Below are 25295 nucleotides of genomic sequence, written 5' to 3'. Positions count from 1 at the left end.
ATTAATATACTGTATGATAAACCATTTTTATGACCGGACAACAACATTTACTACCATCTACATCTACTTCAATTTCAACTCAGATTTGTGTTTATTCTTTTTTTTCTTTAGGTTAAAAACCAAGGGAAGGATGCAGAGGCAGCAATTCCTGTTATGCTTGGGGACGATGGATGATCCCCAGCAATTTTTTGTTATTTTGGATACTCACGCCATCTCTTGTTTAGACAACATCACATCTGCAGCTGATCGGCTTTTCTAGCTGCACTACATCCTTAACCTACATTATGTAAAAGCCCTTGAATTTTGTTATATCTTCTTGGAAGTGCATGCATATAACATCAGTTTGCCTGGAGAAAAGATTCCAAATAAAGTAGCGGAACTAATTTCTAACCGGGCAGCACTAAAATTATAGAGATTAACAAATTATCTATCTCTGAATCTTGTTGATTTAGACTTTATTATAAAAATCCTAATTTCATTTTTTATTTGTATATCTAGGAATAGTACACCTGAGATGTTGTACATATTCTATATGGACAATTCAAAGGGAGATAACACGGAATACTTTCGTTCTATTGCTACGTATGCAAACTGTACTGACTGTCTCTTATACACATCTCAAGCTTGGGTATTCCAATTAAGTTATAACAAATAGCAATTTGAATATTGAATTTAATTTTTCAAGTTTTTTTAGCTGATGACAGACATATATTTGTATTACAGTGCGATAGTGACTCATTAAAAGTCTTGTAAGTTATAAAGTAAATAAAGAAATGTTTATTGTAGTATAATAGTGATTTAATAGATTTGTTGAATGGTTACACATTGGCTAGTTGTGAAATAAATGTGAATTTTGAGTTCAATTTGAGTTGCTGTAGCTTATTAGGCTTTTGACGTTTGCAAGATTTGAAATCAACACGACCAGTTTCTAATACTCATACAGTATTTAAGTTTACAACACTTAAAATGTTAATTACACTCTTATGAAGTTTAAAATCTACACTAATAACGTGTTAGATCTGTTACACTTTATTTAAATTACAACATTTTAAATGTTATTAAAACACTTATAAAGTTTAAAATCAACACTAATGAAGTGTTAGATCTGCAACACTTTAATTAAATAAAGTGTTAATTACACTCTTATAAAGTGTCAAATGAACACCACAGAGTGTTAAAGATCCTACACTTTCATAAGTGTTGAATATGTAACACTTTTTTGAGAGTTGAAACAACACTTACGGTGTTGTCCCTGTAGAGACACTTGCTAAGTGTTATATATAACACCTAAAGCGTTATTTTTAACACTTTATTTTTAAGAGTGTATGACCATTTTACACTACACAATATTGATATCAGTATGCCTAATGTCTGTTGCATTATTTCAAAGATAATAAAAAATGTATGCTTCTAGCTATATAAATGAACGCACAACGATAAGTGTGCAAGTGTGTTCATTTGATGTCAATTCTTTGGCAATTGGACCTAATTAAGGTGGACATAATTTTGAAATAAAAAAAACAAGAAAAGATGTACGAGTATTGCGACTAGATTATGCTATTAAGTGTCTCCGAGGTGATAATGATCTAAATTGATCTAAATAATGATCGTGGGGCACATCTCCCTAATGAATGTGGTAATAACCATAACAATTAGGCCTAAATAACTATGACAACATCTTAAAAAAATTATATATATACAAACATATATATATTATATATATCAGTTATATATATATATATATATATCAGATATATATATATATATATATAAAGAGACAGATATATATATATATATATGAATGAAAATGATTACATACATTGACAAAATAGAAATATAATTTATTCAAGATGAATATTTCGGCCACGTCTGTGTCCTTCTTCGGTGTTAACACGCATGAATGATAATACAGAACAGATCAAATATGAAATTTACCAAGATAAATCATTAGATACTAGACACGCATTTAGTACTTGAAAAGTGATCGTTAAACACTTGAAAGTTTTGGCAGTAAAAGGGCCTATGTACGGTATGACAGAAAACAGTGCGAAAAAAAGTTTTGGCAATCTAAGCAGTTGAGTGCACACTGTAATCGTAATAGTGACAAAGGGTCGAAATAAATGATCAATATTAAAATGTAATATTATCTGCATTTCAATCTACTGTTACGTATAGTATATAAATAGTGCAGGTTCTTTCATTATGTAACATTTTGATCGCTGATAATCACGGTGTGATACACAAAAAGCATGGCTGATTTTTCTTTAATTAGGCCTAAATCTTGGTTTGTTGATCTTAAATCTGTGTTGCTCTTTTACTTCCTTGCTCATCGTTTGGTTCCATCATTCATGATTTGCGCAGCAGCAGTGATGTTTGTAAACGAGATTGCAGAAAATTGGAAAAACTCCACAAAAATTAAGAAAAGCTGAAGCTGATGTTAATTTTCTCAATAAATAATAATAATAATAATAATAAAGTATTATCAGTTATACTAATAATACAATAATAATAATAATAATAATAATAATAATAATAATAATAATAATAATAATAATAATAATAATAGGCCCTAATATTAATAATGATAATAATAATAATAATAATAATAATAATAAGATTAATAAAAATTATCGTGTGAATTTTAATAAAAGACCCCCCTCCTCACCATTCAAAATTCCGGCTACATCCCGGATTGAATGTACAGTTGTGTTGTGCAGATGCAGAACATCCGTCAAAATGTTTAAGTAAATCAAGATGTCCTCTGGCTATAATACATAAAATGTTGTATAGCGGTTGCGTTTGGAACTCTCACAACTGGACAATACTATAGCCAGGTTTTTTTTTAAATAGTACATTTGTTATAACATGAATGTGCAAGTTATGTTTAAATAGCTTAAATTACGATATGAGCGCTTAAACAACTTAAATTATCGATTAAGGTTTTATACCATGAAGTACTATACTTTTTTTAACTGTTTTAGTTAACGTATAGGAGATAGGCTACATTTGTTTCACGTATTGTAAGAGGTACGGATTTATGTGTATGAAGTAATGAATTGAACATTTTAGGTATTATTGTACATTTGATATACTTTGTTTATGAGTCTGAAGTGAATGGTTGAAAGATTGTAGCAGCACGCCCTCAATTTCCATTTTTCGTTTTGGTGTTTGACAAAATCCATCCAATTCAAGTAACTTGCTATTATAGCCCATGGTCGGCGGTAGTGCTGATAATTTAAAGAACGATCAAACACATTGAATTATTATTCTAACAGAGGTGTGGTGTCGAAGAGCAAATTGCAGGTTGTGCAGCCTGTATTATAAAAAGAATTAAACATAATGGCATTAAGATCACAAAAATATTGATTAACACTAAACCTACAGTCGGGCGATGTTTAGCCACGTAAAAAACCACAACATAACTTATAGTTTTCACTGTTTACATGTTATAATATTCCTACCATTAGCTTTCTTATCTTCCCGGTAACGAGTAGGCCAATATTCCCCTTATTATTCGAAAATTGCACTCACCGCCTGTAACAATTACAATTTCTCAGACGAAATGATTGACTGGTCCCTGTCCCTTGGATGGATCCGCCACTAAATAATTAAGCGTAGTGTATTATAATCTTACCTGTTTATACGTGTCCATTTGAACAGATCTTAATAGACTTCTTGCTCTTATAGCAGAAAGACCCTGTTTGTCGCAACACCAAACGTTGACGCCAATCTGTGTTTGATACTGTATATAATAAATACTGTGTAACGGTAAAGATACTCAGATACCTAAAGTGTTTATGAAGGTCGCATATTCGAACCCAGCCAAAGACATTTCTTTACAACTACTGTTAAGGTTCTCTTATGTTATACAAGCCATTGTTGATTCTATATTTCGAACTTTATTAGTTCATCATCAGGACTGTCTCTTATACACATCTAGATGTGTATAAGAGACAGCATACATACATTTTTGTAAACGTTAAAAAAGAAAAGAAAATGATATGGGGCTATGTTACTGTTAGAAAATCAAATCCGACTGGAGGAACATATGGTCTTGAATAATAATGATAACATATCTTCGCAAGAATCTCTTATTGAAATGATTACAGTTCGCTTGCTGTTTCAACTGTTATTGAGATGATTTTCGTATGATTACGGCGCTTTCATTATGGCCCTGATGGCTAACAAGACTGTTCCCGACGATGAATCGCGTCAGCCTGCGTCGTACGAACTGTCTGGGTTGGCCTTTATCCAACGGACATTCAATAGTAATAATTTTTTCAACAACATTGACTTACCATCAGTTGACGTAGCTTTCTCTGTAGCTTCTGCAGTGCTTCGCTCAATGTTTGCTAAACATAAAAAATATTAACGTTGTAATTGTTAATATACATGAAGACAGAATACAGTAATACACCCTTCTTTATATATTTTAGTAAAGGATGTGTACCAAAAATGTATGAAGGGGTAGAGTAAATTATTATGTAGGCCCTTTATATAAATACGCTTTCTCAATAACACTTAACAGATTAAACCATAAGTTGTCTACCCCTTCTCTCGATTGTGAATCTACTAATTTTATTTATTTGATATAATGCTCTTTTTGCAACAAATCTGGGCCATTACATTGCCTCACAAGCAATGCATCAATTAGCAGGCAATGGTTACAAAAAAATGACAAACCAGATCAGATGTACGTAGCCCAACAGAAAAAGCATTTATAACTAGATACAACAACCACCAACTAGATACAACCAAGGCAATTCATCAGAAGGACGCACATCTCAGGACATCAAAGGTTATAACTCTGGCATCGACATTCTAGGTGCACGTGCGTCTCTACACGCTGAACGTCACAAAAACCAAAGCAACCAGACCATAAACCGTCACCGTAAGTAACGATTTACCCACGCGCGTGTAAATTGCCATGATAATCGCGCGTCGTGCGGTGATTACAAAGGACTAATGATATTTTGCACTAACATTAGACTGAAATATATTCTTCATATCAACATTAATTTTACCAAAATTGTAGTGAATTGTCGTTCATGAGACTCACTTCGCAGTAAAAATTAATAAATTTCCTGTATATACTCAAATGTTCGTTTTCGGCACCTTACGCCAACATTGTCAAAATGACAGATTAATATTACATAAGAACACGAAATTTTATAAAATACCCAAAAAGTACCCAAAATTAATAAAATAAAAACTAACACCATAAAACGAATGGCACGCATAGACTAATAATTGACAGCTGTACTCGCAACTAGTACCGGATTGTCGATGCCACAGTAAAGATCAAAGGACTGTACGCACGCGCTATGTTCGAGAGCGGAGATGTGCGTCCTTCTGTTGAATTACCTTGATACAACAACCACAAATCCTCCTTCAAGAACAACCAATAGACTCAACACAGAATTAAGCAAACATAAATGACAGCTAAATACACAATGTGGAATTAAGTAGCACAACATTCCTAAACACACTAAACCATAATATACGCATCATCGACAAGATGCAACCTGTGCATATGAAAAAGTACTACATAATTTGTTATCCCAAACTATCTACCTTAAATAAACCTAATGTTTCAGCCTTGGACAGTGAAAAACCATTCCAAAAGTTTCATTCAGATCCACTTTTTAGTTTAAAAGATATTTAGTCTGGGATTAAAAATGCCCCCCCTCCCCCCAAATGTAACCTACTTTTGGAGATAATAATATCATGAATTTATAAAGCGCCTTATGTCAAAAAACAAGACTAAGAATTAGAAATCTTTAGCAACGAAATAACAAATCAGAAATCGTACAAAGATAGAAACCGGACCTCTGTATGCCTTCCCGAACATAGTTTTGAGAAGACAACGTTATCATTCAATTAACACAAACGGTTAAGTGTTAAAATAAATCATTATGTAATTCCAATTTGATAAAATAAAATCATTAAGGTAGTATGAAACAAACTCCGAAAAAAGTGATACAAGCCATTGTTGATTCTATATTTCGAACTTTATTAGTTCATCATCAGGAAGATGAACTATTAAAGTTCGAAATATAGAATCAACAATGGCTTATCACTTTTTTCGGAGTTTGTTTCATACTATCTTATGTCAAACTTATCAATGAACCCCATGGTTTTTGAAAATCATTAAGGTGTTCAAACATGATCAAGCTTGATATTTTCTATTCTATTATTTCATACTTGTTTATTATCTGACAAAAGTTTAACATCTGACAAGTAAAATGTAAAATTTTGTTAATTTCTAAGTAGATGTAACTGCTCACTGTTATGATTGAAATTTCTTCTTAGGTGGGCTAACACTGATACTTCAACTTTATTTCCTAATTATAAAAGAAGATTAATAACCAACAATAAGTTTTATTATTCTAAAGCATACACATTTTAGAATATAATTATATAACAAAAGCTCTGGCTTATATTTTATAGCCCAGGATGAAAAAATAACCAGTTCGAATGAAGATGAGACTAACCTGGACATAAGAAACGAACTTTTAATCGGAGCAGGAATTTCAATTTAGTACTTTAGTACTCGTAAATATTGGAAACCAAGAGAGGTGGAGCAAGTAACATTTTCACCAGTTGTTGTATATGGTTCGCCAGATATGGTCTGGCATTCAATTCCTAAAGGGTTCGCACACATTGTTGTCGGATATTCCTATTTGTGTAAAAAGATTTATGATGGAAAATTTATAAAGTAAACACGATTGTGGATTTGTAACTTGTATAGGCCTATGTGTGTCTGATAAGAATATTCATGCTTGCATATTATGTGCTTTACTGTAAATATCATTTTGATTTATGATTGATTTGATTGGCCTATATTTTGAATTTAATGTGGCAGTTTAGTGTAGTTTTGTTGGTATGTGTTATGTAGGTTCAAAACGTAAACACTCTAATCTCAGTAAATATATTATATGTAACTTGTATAACGTGATATGATTGCATACTATGTGCTTTACTGTAAATAACATTTATTTAGGAATTAATGGATATATACTGTAAAGAACTTAAGGTGGCAACTTAGTTTAATGTGTTATGTAGATTTAAAACGTAAACACTCTAATCTCAGTGAATATAAGATGTAAGAACGAATGAAAAACCTACATCTAATATTTCCCATATCTGTTCATTGTCTCCGGTTACCAATGGGCCGTCCCTGTTGTGCCAAGGAGTCCAAGTGGGCTCTAATGTAATAGTGATAACAATAACAATATAAATAAAATTAGTATTAATGCTTGCGGTACACCACATAGATAGTTCTGAATAGAACTGTTGTTGGTTGAGAACATCTCAACGTTTCGACTGGGTTGTTCCAATCGTAATAAAAGAATAATATCTGCAGAAACCCCAAAAACAATGATATACAGTTCTTATATTTTTTGGTTGGCGAGAGTTGCTGGTGACTGGTTGAAAACTAAACAAGACTACGTGTGAAATGGCTAATACAAAAGCCAAAATCACAGTTTGTGCAAAAAGGGCGGAGCGTGGCTAGAAAGCCAACAAGGGACGTATTCAAGGGAGAGCCATGGGAGCCGTGGCTCCCCCACCCCCTCTTTGTAAAGAGTTAGAATTTTAATGCTTTTTCTTGTTAGCCAATATAGGCCTGCAGATTCTTTCCTGGGATCACTCAAAATGAATACTTATATAAAATATGTAAATATGCATCAGCACATTGGTGTTGATATAAATGCTGTACAATTTCTAATTGACTCTTTATACGGTAGGTTTGTGACCTGTGCTCTAATAGAAACTCATCATTAACTTCTATCAACTAAAGTCACTCGATAATCTGATAGTAACCCAGTGGAATATTCATTAGGTTAATCAATTTTTCACTGTACACAATAATGCAAAAATTAAATTTTCAGGTTTATAACGACTACCGGTACTGCTCAAGGATGTGGATTCAGCAAACATACTTAACAAAAAAAAAACTTAAATTCGTCTTAAATCTATAAATCCAGGCAATGTCTTTTAAAATGGTTCAGTTGGTTGTTATTCCAAACATTTATAAAGTTTTGTTTAATACTACTAAAGTATAGTAATAATGATAATAAATGACGATGATGATGATGATGATGATAATGATGATGATGATGATGATAATAATAATGATGATGATGATGATGATGACGATGATGATAATGATGATGATGATGATGATGATGATGGTGATGATGATGATGATGATGATGACGGCGATGTTGATGATGGCGATGTTGATTATGGTGATTATGATAATAGATAATATTATTAATAATATTAAAAATTGTGCTGAATGCAAAAAGGAAAGTTGTGATTTGTCGATCATACTCATTATAGTAGTTGAAGCTTAGTATATTTGGGACCAAGTAGTCCTGGATATTAAGTAGATCTCTATGGTTGCCGAAGATCCCTGATAAAAGATCATGTGAAATTTGTTGGCGCTCCATTTTGACTATAATGGTGATGTGAAAATGATGATAAATTTTACTATTTAAAAGTGTCATTCCTGGCCATCTAAAGGTACTACTTTTTTTTTTTTTCGCAACTAAGCCCCAACCATGGTGGGTCTGAGGTGATTGTGAAATCATGAAATGTCTCGCCATCCCACACCTTTCAAAGCAGATCTGCGCCCTTCCCTACGGTATGACATTAAATTCAATTGAGTCGGCATGTGACTCAGAATGTCTTAGTAACTGGGGAAGGTGCATAAATTTTGTTTTCTGGATGTGATCTGGTTTTTTCATGCCCATTTTTCGTGATTATGACTATATTTGATAAAGAATGTTTTGAGCAGGGAGCAGTAGATTCAAGGTCCTCCCTCCTAATTTGTTTTAATGGGGAAAAAAAAGAAAATTAGTTCATAGTACATGTGTGCTAAGTTTCTTGCTTGTATCGCAAACTGAACGATTTTTCGATGTAACTGCTGGACTATACTGGCGAAATCAAGGATGATACATGAATTGCATTCTTCTCATTCCCAGTCGTAATATCCACAGCCTTGTATGCAAATGAGTACATTTCATTCATATTCTCACAGATATGCTCTATTATATAATTGTTGATCGTCAATTTGAAGTATTCACTAATTTTGAATTACTGGGTGTTTCATATATTATAATATTTTTAAATAACATTTTATAAAAATTAAATATTTAATCATTTGGACCTTGGGCACATGTAAAAAAAATTCAGCCATTGGCTGCAAGGAAACTTTATCTTCAATAAAAAATAAAAAAGATACCGAAATATATTCTTACCAGCATTTCATTATGTTATACCTTATACTATTGAAATAGAGAAACAAAAGTAGAAAAAAATAGAGCTTTTGACTTTATGATGACGTAGGATGTAACACGTAATGACGTCACTAAGTCATCACGTAAGTGCTCCTCGTCTCGTGGATTCTAGGACGCAATTTGTAGTATGCAGAGAACGTAAAATTCCCAGCAGGACTGTCTCGCATGAGTGATTCCTTTCTAACGTCGCGCCAATCAAAAGCTCCCTAATGTGGATTAACTGCAGCAGCATAGGTTCAGAACAAGATGTTGCGATGCTGCATAGTTGAATCAGCTTACCCGGACCTCACCTCCCTGTCAATACCGCTCGAAAGTTGGTACCGTTGATTCTGTAATAAACTTTATAAGATTTAACGAACATATAGTTACATCCATTTGTTACAACACTAGTAACTGATTTTACAGCCCCGATGTCGGCTATAATCCATGGAGTCGGGTCATTAAATAATTCGGGCAACCATCCTCTATCGCATACTTCGACAGGAGATCTACTACTAACTGTGAGGTTGGCAACCTCTAGCTTACAAACTTAAGAAATGTATAATTTTGCATTATAAAATTACATATACTGCCTGTGTTAAATTGCTTGAGCAGTTTCATTTCATTTCATTTACTCGTCTTAAAAATACAAAGTGCTTAATGATGCCTGTGGCGATTAACTGCACCATTCTTTCTCTGTCGGAACATGCAACTTTACACTAGTATTGGACTGTCTCTTATACACATCTAGATGTGTATAAGAGACAGCATACATATATTATATTGGTCATTCCCTACCATTTGCTTTTAATTCAATATATAAAAATGTATCTCGATGGAATTTTTTTTCTTTAAACGGTGAATAAATATGAACTATGAACTATGAATCCAAGGGCCATAATAGTGAATTTAAGAAAAATGAAGGTTGAATATATCTCAGTGAGACTACGATACTTACCTGAGCATGGGCCCAGAAGTTCAAATGTTAAATAATAGCCCTTCGATGCACCGGTTATATTGATGCGGACAAATTGAGCGAAGATAATAGAGAATTCATTAGTCACTCTTGAATTTCGAGCATCATCCGTGTTTCCATTGAACTCCTGCAAATAAATACACAGTGATGAGTATAATATAAGTTTTTATGCTTTATGTCATGCACTCACTGCCTCGGAGATGCCATCTGAATTCATCGTCATTTATAAACGATCCGCTGCGCACGCGTCGTCGCGTTACGTTGTTCATAGAATTATCACGCCGGCAGCGAGTACCTGGCTTAAAAAAGTGTCCCCCTTAATAGTGGTATCCCCCGAATAGGGCTACCTCTATTCAGGGAACACAGTAACCAAAAACGTAACTTTATAGGGGTTTTTGGCATGCTTTCGTCTCAGCTTACACACCCAATGTAATCACCTATTCCACCAATCTTATCTATTTTATTGTATTTCATAAAGCCATGGGGTTTTTATTGCAGTATAGCTTATTTTTTTCTGTGGTTGGTAGGGCAACGGTTAAACTGGTATGGCTCTTTATTATTAGGCTAATGGCCTTACCCAAGAAATTGAGCAGCCTTGCACAACATGAGCTCCTGGTACCTGCAAGAGCCCCGCATTAGGTTACATGTATTTATTTTATTCTCTTTATTCTTTTATTCAATCTTTATTTACTTCTCCCTACTTCCGGATGATACTTCCAATATCTGAGGTAGAAAATCGCGCCGCAGCCTTCATTTTTAATTGGCGCGAAATCCAGATCCAGAAATCGTTCCCAATAGGGGTGTCCCCATAAAAAAATCCAAGACAACTTTTGAACGTCGTCATTTTTTGTCGACGCCATTACTGAGGTAGCAATTTCGAAGTTGTGAAATGTTTAAATACACGAACTATGACTTTGATAAAGTTTTAGTTTAGTTTTGACGGCATTATTCAGCTGCAAAATATAAAGCCGGATTTCTCAATGGTACTGTGTTTATAACCACACCCGACTGACATTTTAGGACTAGGCTTAGGTGTAGGGACGACTCCGGGGCTCACCAGTAATGGCGTGGACAACAAAGGGCGCCATTCTTCTTGGATTCGTCTATAAAGGGGTTCTATTGTATTAATATAATGCCTTCAAATGTACTTATTTGTGGCTCAGCTTGTTTCACCTGCGGAAAAGAATACTTTAGTGCAAAGTACAATATCTGAGATAAATATTAAAATATATTTTGTTACAGTAGCCCTATGCTCCTAAATACCGAATACGGAAAATCCATGTCTACTGTAGCTGCTATTAAGATTAAAAAGCCTTCCTTATGATGTTAATAATAAAAGGTCAAAATTATGTTACTACATGACCTACAGTATTTTCACGGAAGTAGAGTAAAAGTCTCTAGTGATATTATTTAATAGAACATCAGGTTAAATATATTCTCAATTTTTGTTAACATGGCTGAATTTTTATATTGCCTGGCAACTACTTGTTACAGTTTTGATACATTTTAAAATACTTGCTGCAATTACTAAGCACACAGAGTAGTTTTTCACTGTATGTGCTGATCATGCGTACTTTGTACACAGTGGTTTCTCAGTTGTGCTACCGACCTTGATTTTATTTATTCCTTAGAGATTATTCAAAAGACAAAAATTCACACATTTTAAAACATCTAAATGAAAATAAAAAATGCAAAACATTAGCTAATACCACTTGCTTCAACGTCATTGACCAGGACAACAGTGAAATTAGATTACGAATAAAAGAATCACTACACATTAAATGGAACAGTCCAAATCTCAACGTTCAACTCAAACATTTACGCTTACAACTTTTCAATTAGCATACAGTACTAATGTATGCAAGGTGTTCTATACACCTTGCATATGATTATCTAGAACGATCGTTACGTTACCTTAATTGGTAACAATTTGTTTTCACTAATTAATATTCATTCATTCTTTGTATAAATACTCTTAGTTAAGAATGACAAGGTTTTTCTTTCCGTTTATTTCGCCTTTCAGTTTGTACTGATGATGGGTGAGAGAGAACACCCGAAACATGTTTACTACAATTAAATCCTTAGTACTTTTCTTAAAATGTGTTGTATTTTTCATCAATTTGCGTCCGTTTGGTTCCATCATTAAGGATTTTAGTTCGGAAGACCTGCCAATTTGTTTGCTTAGGAAGTATGAGAAGATATCCCTACGCTTCATTAAAGCTGAATTGGATTATCATTTTTTACACAATCCTTAGAGATTATAGCAAAATTTACCTAACAAAGTATATACCATTCAAAAGTTAATTAAAAATAGAATTATTAAAAAAAAAATTTCAATGTTTTGCCACTCAAACTGAGGTTTATAAAAACACGTCGCATATTCCAATACAATTTTACAAATGTTCATCTTGTTGGCACTAAAATTGGATTTTTTTACGTTAAAAGACTGAATATATTTATAAGTAAAGAATTTGTAATACAAGTATTTCCTACATAAATATGGTTATAATAGAAATTTTTGTTTTTGACCACTAAAGGGCGCTGTTAAAAATGGACATGTACAATTTCTGGCCAATAGAGGTGCTGTTGACGTGAGTCTACCTGAAAATATTCACTATAGTTCATAGTACATGTGTGCTAAGTTTCATGCTTTTATCACAAAGTGAACGATTTTCGATGTAACTGCTGGACAATACAGGCGAAATCAAGTATACATGAATTGCATTCTTCTCATTCCCAGTCGTAATATCCACAGCCTTGTATGCAAATGAGAACATTTCATTCATATTCTCCCAGATCTGCTCTATTATATTATTGCTGATCGTCAATTTGAAGTATTCACTAATTTTGAATTGCTGGGTGTTTCATGTAAAATATTTTTAGATAGCATTTTATTAAAATTAAATATTTAATCATTTTGACCTTGGGCAGCCAGGAAATTTTATCTTCAATTAAAAAAAAAAAAAAAAAGAAAAGATACCAATATATATTCTTACCAGCATACTATTGAAATAGAAAATAAGTAGGAAAATAATAGAGATTTTGACTGTACGACGACGTAGGATGTAACACTTAATGACATCACTAAGTCATCTGAGCTGAGCAAGCGAGAACGTAAGTGCTCCTCGTCTCATGGATTCTAGGACGCAATTTGAAGTATGCAGAAGACGTAGAACGCCCAGCAGGACTGTCACGCATGAGTGATTCCGTTCTAGCATCGCGCCGTCGCGCCAATGAAAAGCTCCCTAATGTGGATTAACTGCAGCAGCACGGATATGACAGCTTCACAACAAGATGCCTCGTTGCGATGCTGCATAATTAAAAATCAGCTTACCTGGACCTCACCTCTTTCAGTTAGTACCGCTCGAAAGTTGGTACCATTGATACTGTAATAAACTTTATAAGATTTTACGAACATATAGTTGCATCCTTTTGTTACAACTCCAGTAACTGATTTTACAGCCCCGAGGTCGGCTATAATCCATGGAGTCGGGTCATTATATGCCGCGAACCATCCTCCACCACACATTAAGTCAGGAATTCTACTACTAACTGTGAGGTTGGCAACCTCCAGCTTACAACCTTAAGAGATATATAATTTTGCATTATAAACCTTTTTTCCCTTTATTCTTTATTGATCTTCCAGTAGCAGCCAAAAGGCTGAATTACAAGAGATTTACAAATTACTGTACATTTACGTTAAAAAAATTACAGTGTCATTAAAAAACATTAAAACTAGAAAACATGAAAAATGGGTAGGTTAAAAATACATATATTTATATAGAATTAAATTGTTAAAAATGCAATAATGATAGTGAATATAAGTAATAAATACAATAAAATGGATAATCAAGAATCAAATTTAAAAATACAACATTCGAAAAGAAAAAAAAATGAAAAGGGGGTGGGGGAGGGGGGAGGACTGTCTGCAGGTTGAAGAAAAATTGTTATCAAAATTTGCCAAAAAAGGGGAAAAATGAATTATAGGTAATACAATTATGTGCACGTATCAAGTAAGGGATAGTACTATTTTTGTATCTGTTTGTACATCCGGGCTCAACGTATTTCACGGCAGTGGTGGTTCTTAAAGGCATGTTGTATTCCTTGACAATGAACCACTTGTGGAAACGATCAGATTTAATACACGATTAAGCAAAGGAAATGCAAAGCTCATGCCTTCTATCACTTAGAAGACTTAGATTACACAATGACATGCCATTAAGATAGCCAAAATAGCGATTCCCAAGAATTATTCTGCAGGCACGCTTTTGAATTGATTCAATATAATTTGGTTGTTTCACTGTAAGGCCAGGATACCAAATAGGTATGCCATATTCCACACTTCGACGTACATAAGTTTTAAATATTTCGACAATGTCATTAAGGGGAACACCAATTTTTTTTAATCTCCCAAGCATATGGATCCTTTGACTAGCCTTAAACAATCATATTCACATGAGTTTCCCATTTCAAATCATTCTGAATCCAGATGCCTAATAGTTTAAAAACAAAGACATTTTCAAGGACATTACAACCAATAACAATAATAATAATAATAATAATAATAATAATAATAATAATAATAATAATAATAACAATAACAATAACAATAATAATAATAATAATAATAATAATAATACAAAAAGGAGTGAATTGAAATAAAATAACTACAGTAACAATTAAAACTTATAATAGTAATAACAATAACAATTAAAACTTATAATAGTAATAACAATAATAACAATAACAATAACAATAAAAATAATAATAATAATAATAATAATAACAATAACAATAACAATAACAATAACAATAACAATAATAATAATAATAATAATAATAATAATAATAATAATAATAATACAGAAAGGAGTGAATTGAAATACAATAACTACAGTAACAACTCATAGCTTACTCTGTGCTCTACATGGAATTCCCAACAATACGCTTACTATGTAAAGCCAGCATAGGTATATGGCATCTGCGAATAGGAAGAGCAATAGAAACGAATCAAATAAAATTCAATTGTTAGTTACACCAAATTTGTGTGTCCAAAAATATTTTTGTACGATATGGAATTAAAAGACATATAAAATAAACTGAATTTAGGCCAAATAATATAATGTAACGAAATTGGTAGTCTATCTTGCTTAATTTTACCCTTGTATAAAATTAATTAACCCATTAATGTTGATTGGCTTTTGCCTTGTATCTTAAATAGATTTCTTCCAAAAGTTATCATTCTAAACGCTGATTAGCTCTTGCCTCATATGTTAATTTGATTTCTTCCCAAAGTAATTCTGAATGCTGATTGGCTCTCGCCTACGTAAATTAGGAAAGTTGCAAAGTATTTGGGTAGAGAAAAATTAGAGATCGATTTGCGAATTGGTACTTTGGAAGTACCGGGCGGTGACGTAATGAAGCTGCAAAACATAGACTGGTTCTTTTACGGCCGGACTCGATAATATTTAGACCTAAGCATTGCAGTACAGAATAGATGTGATTAATTGTATTTACGGGACGTAAGCAACTTGCGAAACATGGTGAAACAGGTACTGATTGTCGGTGGTTTTTGACTGTTTTTTTTTTTCGCCGTTATCGAATATCCAGCCTTAAAAAGTAGCGGAATGTGGTCATGACATAGAAGCTCCAGTGTATGAGATGTGAGCACATTCCTGCCAGTGGTTTCAGAGGAGATAGGGGAAGTTACGCAGTGGCGATAAGGTACCGGTAGTATATAGGCATAGCCGAAGTCTATATGCCTAAACCAGTGATTATGTGAGTGTATAAAATTAGGAATAAAAAGTATGAATAAACGCAAATTGTGAAAAATTACAGAAAGAAGGAAACATAGGAAAGAGATTTGGAGCGGCTGATACATTTTCCGAAAACACAGAATAGCAGTCAACATGCCATCATTGCATTACGTTTTTGTAAACGTTTGGGCACTTATCGTCATAGGTCTCGGTGACACAGCCTACACTTTTCATAATTGAGAGTATTTTTTTATGTTCTGGAACTTGAAATCGCCAGGGTTAGCCTTCATCATACCTGGCCATCATTCAAAGAAATAAGAACCACCAAGCTCCAAACTTGATTTCCACGACAAGTTAGATAACAGTACTACGTGAATGCTTTAAATTTTTTTTCTTGATGACCACTCTCACTACAAGACTGACAAAACAAAGCGTTCTCAACAAGATAAATGTATGTCATGCGTCGACTGTCTTAATTTCAAACAAATGAGCAAACTGCGTCTTGTGGTCACGCATTAGACAAATAAAATCCATTATGATCAGCTTTATATGGTGTCTGGATTTCTTAGTAGGGAGTTTTCGATGCACGACGTTAACCTTAACTTCAACGGATGACGTCATAATTTATTCATCTTCTGTTGCGGAGTACGTTAATTTCAGAAAATTACGTGCTCAGGTTTACGCATGCGTATTTTAATTTGTTTACGAAAGTGGCGGAGCTATCGCACTGCACGTTGGGTACTAACATTAAAGTTGAGTTTAACGTCGTGCATCGAAAACTCCCTAGTATTTCATAGAACACTATACGGTCACAATATCTTATACTTGTGTATTAAAAATTTTTTTTTTTTTTTTTTTTTTTTTTTTTTTTTTTTTTTTTAGTGTATACAAATAATTCTGAAATTCTGATCTAGTTTTTAATGTTAGACCTAGCTGTCATCCCTGTATGTATGATACGAGGGCATTTTATTTTACCTAAATTACCGGTACTGTTTCAGCAAAGTCGCCCAGTTGAAGTCAACATCTTTGCCTCCACTACAGGATTCATTTTAGTTATTAATGACGATGTCAAATATGTATGTGACGATTTCAAGACAAAATTTACTTGTAATGTCAATAGCGTAATTTCAAAATTCAAAGAAAAACACATCCCAAAATACGTGGATTGCGCCATACTTGTTAAAGCTAATACAAACCAAAGTTGGATTTATGAGGTAGCTCGTAGATAGAAAAATTTAAACAAACAGAAATTAACTGAAAGGTGAATACGAAATTCACTTTATGTTTAAGATTTTTGGAAGTCTTGCACATAAAGCCGGGCACGCATGCGTCGTACGACCGTCGCACGACGAATACAGTACTCCGCTCCCTGTGAGAGCTAGGCGACGCGATGCCGTCTTGTTGACTAGCGGTGGCAGTCTAAACGTACTGTTATTAACAACGATCCGTTGAAGTTAGTAGTAGGCCTAAATGTACGTTTTTACGTAAAATGAAATCTCTTCTTTTAGATCGTGTTCTCTTGCATCTCTCTCTCTCTCTCTATACTAGGCTAATCCGTTATTGAAAGCACTTTGCATATTGCTGTTTGTGTTTAGTTTAATAATAAACAAAATAAAAACACGCTTGATAAGGTTAGGAAATGTGCTAGTCGTATTATTGGTATGGAAAACTACCTTCAATCACAAGCTTGTATGAGGATTGTACAGTTGCACAATTAAACCGTATTTTTAATTTATTGTCTTTTAACAGGTCTGGTATCCGACTTAATCTTATTTGTACGAAAAGAAATCGACATAGATATTCCTAATTCCTGCCCGATGCCATTCACATGTTTAATTCCAGCGTTTCACGGTGATGGTAGTGGCAAGTTTATAGTGTTTTCGTTTTCTTCTTAAAATGTCTTTAAGCTGATTTATATATTACTACTGCATGGTGTTGATTCGTTGTTTTTGGTTTTTAAGGCTGGCGGAAAACAAATTTCTGTACGATTGCATACGATTGCATAAACGAATTAAAGTATCTGAGTATCTGAGTCGTCGTGTTGCGTTCTAGAATCGTCGGCCGACGACCGTCGCCAAGGGAGTCGGAAGCGGTCCAGCTGGTCCGGTTTTGGCCGGACCAATAATTTACAACTCCATTTGTAGGCCAAATTCTTTCTCTAACGCAGTCAAACCAGGGAACAGTAATTTCACTGTCTTATCAATTCAATAATTATAATAAATGAGATGCTTATTCCTCAATGAATGAATAAATAAAGTGCAAAAAATACGAACGCATTATATAGGCCTAATGCAATATGAATAACAATGACTATAGGTCTATTACATTTATACAAGTTAACGGATGTTGTGAAATACTTTAAAAAAAATTCTTAATTCAAGAACACTTATTGTCCATTTTAAAATAGGAATTTGTTTTTCCTTTGTTTTGTCTTGGTTAAGAAGGATAAAATTACATTAAAAATCACACGACAAAACATTTTGGCAATGAGGAGAAATACGTTAAGATATTGAACAATTTAAAATAGCAGTACGCCAAAATAAAAATCACTGTTTAACTGTTTAAAATGTACTATGTGTATCTCAGAAATAGACCAGCCATTTTAGTAAAGATTAAAACTATATAAACCAAGCATTTTCTATAAAATAACGATAGCATGCTATATTAAATAAAACAGGATACAGTATGTATATTAACCTCCAAGAATAAACCAAAATGCAAGAAGCAGAAGCAACATTATATTACCGTAGATAATGCAATATGAATGTGCGCATGTTAAATTTATACGAGTTGACGGATATTGTGAAATTCATAAAAATATATATCCTAATTAGATGTGTTATGAATACACAGGGACACAGGGTACAATATGCTATGCATTATTTAGTAAACCCATTAAATGCCTTTTGAATTAAGCTAGATGAATACGTTAGATTTTCAAATAGGCCTAACAGACTGCTAGTATATTAGGCCCTATTATCATTTAGTAAAGTTTTGGTATATTAATGGCAGGAGGACCATATCTCAGTTCAATAAACATAAAATACTCAGAACCATGAAATCTACTCGTAAAACTATCGGCTCTGATGTCGACAATTTTGATGACTTTACAAGAACTGTGCTGAATTTTCTGTGGTTTTTGGCTGTTTTTTCCGTCGTTATCGAATATCCAGCCTTAAAAAGTAGCGGAATGTGGTCATGACATAGAAGCTCCAGTGTATGAGATGTGAGCACATTCCTGCCAGTGGTTTCAGAGGAGATAGGGGAAGTTACGCAGTGGCGATAAGGTACCGGTAGTATATAGGCATAGCCGAAGTCTATATGCCTAAACCAGTGATTATGTGAGTGTATAAAATTAGGAATAAAAAGTATGAATAAACGCAAATTGTGAAAAATTACAGAAAGAAGGAAACATAGGAAAGAGATTTGGAGCGGCTGATACATTTTCCGAAAACACAGAATAGCAGTCAACATGCCATCATTGCATTACGTTTTTGTAAACGTTTGGGCACTTATCGTCATAGGTCTCGGTGACACAGCCTACACTTTTCATAATTGAGAGTATTTTTTTATGTTCTGGAACTTGAAATCGCCAGGGTTAGCCTTCATCATACCTGGCCATCATTCAAAGAAATAAGAACCACCAAGCTCCAAACTTGATTTCCACGACAAGTTAGATAACAGTACTACGTGAATGCTTTAAATTTTTTTTCTTGATGACCACTCTCACTACAAGACTGACAAAACAAAGCGTTCTCAACAAGATAAATGTATGTCATGCGTCGACTGTCTTAATTTCAAACAAATGAGCAAACTGCGTCTTGTGGTCACGCATTAGACAAATAAGTTAAATCCATTTATGATCAGCTTTATATGGTGTCTGGATTTCTTATTAGGGGGTTTTCGATACACGACGTTAACCTTAACTTCAACGGATGACGTCATAATTTATTCATTTTGCCATTTTAGTAAAGATTAAAACTATAAAAACCAAGCATTTTCTATAAAATAACGATAGCATGCTATATTAAATAAAACAGGATACAGTATGTATATTCCTCCAAGAATAAACCAAAATGCAAGAAGCAGAAGCAACATTATATTACCGTATATAATGCAATATGAATGTGCGCATGTTAAATTTATACGAGTTGACGGATAATGTGAAATACATAAAAATATATATCCTAATTAGATTAACATGTGTTATGAATACACAGGGACACAGGGTACAATATGCTATGCATTATTTAGTACACCCATTAAATGCCTTTTGAATTAAGCTAGATGAATACGTTAGATTTTCAAATAGGCCTAACAGACTGTTAGTATATTATTTAGTAGGCCCTATTATCATTTAGTAATGTTTTGGTATATTAATGGCAGGAGGACCATATCTCAGGTCAATAAACATAAAATACTCAGAACCATGAAATCTACTAGTAAAACTATCGGCTCTGATGTCGATAATTTTGATGACATACATACAAGAACTGTGCTGAAGAAGCTTGATAACATAATTAAAGACATGTCACATCCTATGTTCTTGCGATACATCTTTAATAGATCCGGTCGCTTACGTCCAATAAAGTGCAATACTAATAGATTAAGAAGATCTTTTATTCACAACTCAATCTATATGTACAATGATGACTTTAATAGATAAACTTCAGTAACTAACCCTCGTAAATAATCGTATCATTTTGTATTTTCTGTTTTATTTATGACCTTGATTAATTTTTTTATTATATGTCTTACTTTTATACTATTTGATTTTTGCATCGGGAAGACGAATTTTACTTGTATTTTATGTACCAGTGACAATAAAAGAATCTTGTATCTTGTATATAGGCCTATGTAGGTATTCCCATTATATCGCCATATCTATCAGGTGATAAGTACTCAATAGAGCAATAAGAATCAGGGGAATCAACTTTGGGTGGAAGGTAAATATTAGAAAAAGGTACTGTACGTTTCTACAGGGGTTCTACTCAAGCCCTACAACAGTCCCGGTTAGGGTGGTAGAACAAACGCCAGGGAAAATAAGATACTTATTAATCAATTCAACTGATCGATTTACACTTTTTTGACTTCTATGACATGGCCCAGGCCGCCCAATATACATGTGTACAACCCGTAGGTGAGCTATGACCCTGGTTCCAGGGGTTGCGCCAGCAGAGGGGGGATCCAGGGCCCCCATCGGGGAGAGCTGGCCCCGCCCGTCGGAGAGAAAAAGCAAAATTCGTCGGGGGGAAAATATTATATGTATTTTTTACATATTAATTGACTCTAAAATCGATTAAATAAGCCTTTGAAACCAATATTGCCTGGTTTGAGACGAATACGTGTCAATTCATTTATAGTATTTTTGCAACATACTGAGCAGGCCGTATGGTAATACATCGGCTATGTAAAACATCATTTTTAAGTAATATCATTTCTACTGTTGAGGCAATGTTTAACTATACTATTACTTGTACGTACGCTAATATTTATGAAATTCCATAATGACAAATATAAATAAAGCATGAATGGTTAAATTATAGGCCCTATAAGTACAAGTATGAATGAATGATTGATATAATAGAATAATGCGTGTTTTGTGCTATAGACAAAGTCAAAATTAATGAAAAGACGTCATGTTTATGCAATGATGATTACCGGTATGTATATTTGGCCGGACCAATAAAAATAGCTCCGACGCCCCTGGTCGCGAACGGCTTAAGTGTAATGATCACAGAATATCTTTCCTGGGTAGGTACGGTATTTATTTCAAGAGGAACTTTTAGTGATATCTCATTTACAATCATATATTTCTCAGAATTTTAATGACCCTTTTAAGTCTAATTTTGTGACAGACGACAGTTTTGAAAGAAAAAATCCTAAGGAAAATCTGGTTAATACCGATCTGTAGGCCTATGTAACCCAACATGTCAAACAAATGTTCCGAAAATTGTCAATGAGGTCAAATAAAGTAAATTACCTGGACCTGACGAAATAGCGTTAAATTATCAGCCATACATATTGACAAACCAAAAAATCTCCAAAAATACGAATCTTTGTTAAAATGTGACTTAAAAACAAGTAAAGGTAGTTTAAATGTAATTCTTTCAGGGAGCCAAATTTAAATCCTAAAGGATGGGTTTAATGCTGTTGACTGGGAGTAAAATAACAAACTCGGGCACCAGAGTTTTGTACTTTCTGTAATCGGTATGTTAGGAACTCGTGTAAACCAATAAACAAATAGTTATAATCAAATTTAAAAGAAAGAATGCATAAACAAGTTTTCAGTTGAGAACTTTGAGACCTCTGTAAGCCTCTTTCGGATTCGGATGAGTCTATAAATCGGCAAAAAGATAAGAACATTGAATCTGGACAAGATTTTACTGGTTCTTATAAAAAAAAACGTGTATTTTACTTTATACATATTGAAGTAGGGCCTAAATGCTGAAATTTTTTAACCCTTATCACGATCAACCCCAATGGAGTACGCTTGCCAGGCTTGACACTCATTTTATATTGAATAAATTGATATTAAAAAGGACGTTCGGCATGAGTATTATACTTGACTCAGCCTGACCCATGAGAAAGGTCTTGTGTTACCTAATGCTTGCAGTCTTGAAAAAGAAGACGTTTTAACTTATTAATTACCTTTAGCAACATATTATTTCAGTCTGAAAACAAAAGCATCCCTTGCCACATAATATAACAAACCAGACCCTCACGAGCACACACTCTCCAAATATCCCTCTAGAGAAGTAAGATTCTATCACTCCACTCCAGCATTGTTCCCTTTGATCCACAAAAAATAGTAAACAGTTGAGTGAATAGCAAATAATTAGTTACACAAAACTAAACTACTAAGCCTCGCTTTATAAATTAGACCATCAAAACTCAAGCGTATAATGTAGGACTATATATTTTTCTTTTCAAATACAAAATGCCCACTGATTGATAATAATCCATAAAAAGTTTGTAACAAGAATATATCAAAGTCTACAATAGTCTACTTACGCTTGGATAGTGGTCCGAACATTGCGTTGTTGCCTTGCAGACGTTGCTAATGCGTACGGTATGCTTTGTGGTGAATGAGCTGACACTAAGTATAATTTTCGCCGTACGACGTTAACCTTAACTTACTGCGTTAGTACCCAACATGCAGCGCGATAGCGCCGCCCCTTTTGTAAACAAATTACGCATGCGCAAACCCGTAACTAACGTAAAATCCGGAAATTAACGTACTCCGCAACGCAAGATGAATAACTTATGACGCCATCCGTTAACGTTAGGGTTAACGTCGTGCGGCGAGAAACTGCCTAATAACAGATAAATAACCTTGTTTAACTAAAATGCAATATCACATGTTCACAGTATATGACCAACATAAAGGCCTATCGATCATTTACACTACACAATATTGATATCAGTACACCGAATGTCTATTGCATTATTACAAAATACTAATTTAAAAAAATGCCTCTAGCTATATATTTGTGAATGCACCACGATATGTATGTCAGATATTGATTTCCTATCAATTCTTTGGCAATTAGGCCTAATCAAAGTACTGTAGACATATTTTATATGCAACAAACAATAGGATAAGATATAAACGGGAAGCACGACCATATTATGATGTTACTGTTTCCGAGGTGAAAATGATCGGATTGTGTAACACATCTCCTAATGAACTTGCTAATAAGAATAAAGTAGACTAACTACAGTGTAACCATATCTTTAAAAAAAAAGTATTTTCTGAAGGTTCTTTTTGGTGATCCAATGTCAAGTGTAAAATTAAGATGCAACATACTTTTCGTTTGGATCCAATGAATTTATTCAATAATAAAACTCGAAGTAGATAAATTATAATACCAGTGTTCGGATAGCAACATGTGATATCAAAATTGTATGAAGCATCCCTTCAATAATTTTTTTTTTTAATTTTCAGTTGTTTGTATTGTTTCTGGAGGGAATCGTACATGCAGCCATGTACCTAGTTGAGGCTGAGATACGAAAATTTGAGGAAATAGTACCTGGCCGGAAATGACACTCTTATTATAATAAAGTTGCCATCATAATCACCATAATTTTTTAACAGTGATTTTCGGCTATCATAGAGATCTAATTAATCTCTGTATTTGTTCTCTTCTTGTTATTTTGACACTGCGCCTTGAGCACCTATTTTTGGTGGTGATGTTTGCGCTTTAAAAATCGTTATTACTATTAAAATTCTATTTACTTTACCTACTTCGTGTGCAGAAATACTTTTCTCATACTTCTCACATTATAATGAAAGCACGCACACTCGAGTCGTGTATTAGGCCTATAGGTAATTCAGCTGTTAGTGATAACGGTATCCTACTATAATACCGTAAAACGTCTAATTAAAACCTATGGCTTTTTTTTTGACGAACTTTGGATGAGCCTCTTTACGAGATGGACTTCCTTTTTAGACTACATCTGTAAAGTAAAGAGGAGGCTTCTTTTCAGAATTAATGCTGTAAATTTTGTGAATTTGTACTATAAAACAATAAATAAGGCCACTGTAACATCAATCTGTATCATGGATTGTAACTGGCATTAAACTGTATAAGCCAAGCTTGTATTTATTTATTTATTTTGTTTTTTGAAATTTACAGATTCCCGGTAATTGGCTCTTCCCTGGACCTGTCTCTTATACACATCTAGATGTGTATAAGAGACAGCGTTAAGGAGATGTTCTCCGAAATAATGATCATATTACCACGAAGGTATCTTTGCAATAAGGCAATATAGACATACATAGTACAAATATTAATTGTGTAGTGACATTGAAATGGCCAATTTAGTTAGTCATATACTGTGAACTACAATATGTTATTGCCTTTTATTTGGAGCGTCAAAACTATTAGATGGTTATGACGCTCGTCTTGACAGCGAGAGGTCGCAGGTTCGAATCCCGCCGGTGGCATTTTATTACACAATGTATTTATTTACAGGACAACAGTGAGAAAATAACATACTAACATCAATAAATACATAAATGCATACTAATCACATCAAGAATTCTTTTCGAAACAAGTCAGCGTTCGTCCGTCCGAGTCTGTTTCCACCATGCCATGCACGAGTACAAAATAGGTAACTCGTATTGTTTGGTAATGGAACATATCAACAAATTACAAGTTACAATTGCTTTAACAGACATTTAATAAGCCTACCGTAGTGGATTTGTTGATACGCATCACAAATATACACTATAATCATAAAACAATGGCGTCTTTTTGCTAAAATACTGCTGTC

At 33.7% G+C, this 25295-nt stretch overlaps 2 long non-coding RNA genes across 2 annotated transcripts in view; one reads left to right on the top strand and one right to left on the bottom strand.

The window, feature by feature from the left end:
* Positions 1-7825, top strand: part of LOC117104142 — a 52493-nt gene extending 44668 nt beyond the window's left edge. The window contains exon 5 of the long non-coding RNA XR_004444708.1: positions 6451-7825. This is a non-coding gene — a long non-coding RNA (uncharacterized LOC117104142). The remainder of the gene's footprint in view (positions 1-6450) is intronic.
* A 5946-nt stretch (positions 7826-13771) lies between these two features.
* LOC117103419 lies at positions 13772-25295 on the bottom strand. The gene is made up of 3 exons (XR_004444589.1): positions 25214-25295; positions 15176-15241; positions 13772-13842 (listed from the first exon to the last, which is right to left on the bottom strand). It is a non-coding gene; the product is annotated as an uncharacterized LOC117103419 (long non-coding RNA).

Source organism: Anneissia japonica, unplaced genomic scaffold, assembly GCF_011630105.1.
Source record: "Anneissia japonica isolate Jap-2015-1 unplaced genomic scaffold, ASM1163010v1 scaffold1065_len1792383_cov172, whole genome shotgun sequence".
NCBI classification, from domain to species: Eukaryota; Metazoa; Echinodermata; class Crinoidea; order Comatulida; family Comatulidae; genus Anneissia; species Anneissia japonica.
Note: the sequence above shows the minus strand (reverse complement) of the source record. Positions and strands in the feature narration are given on the sequence as shown.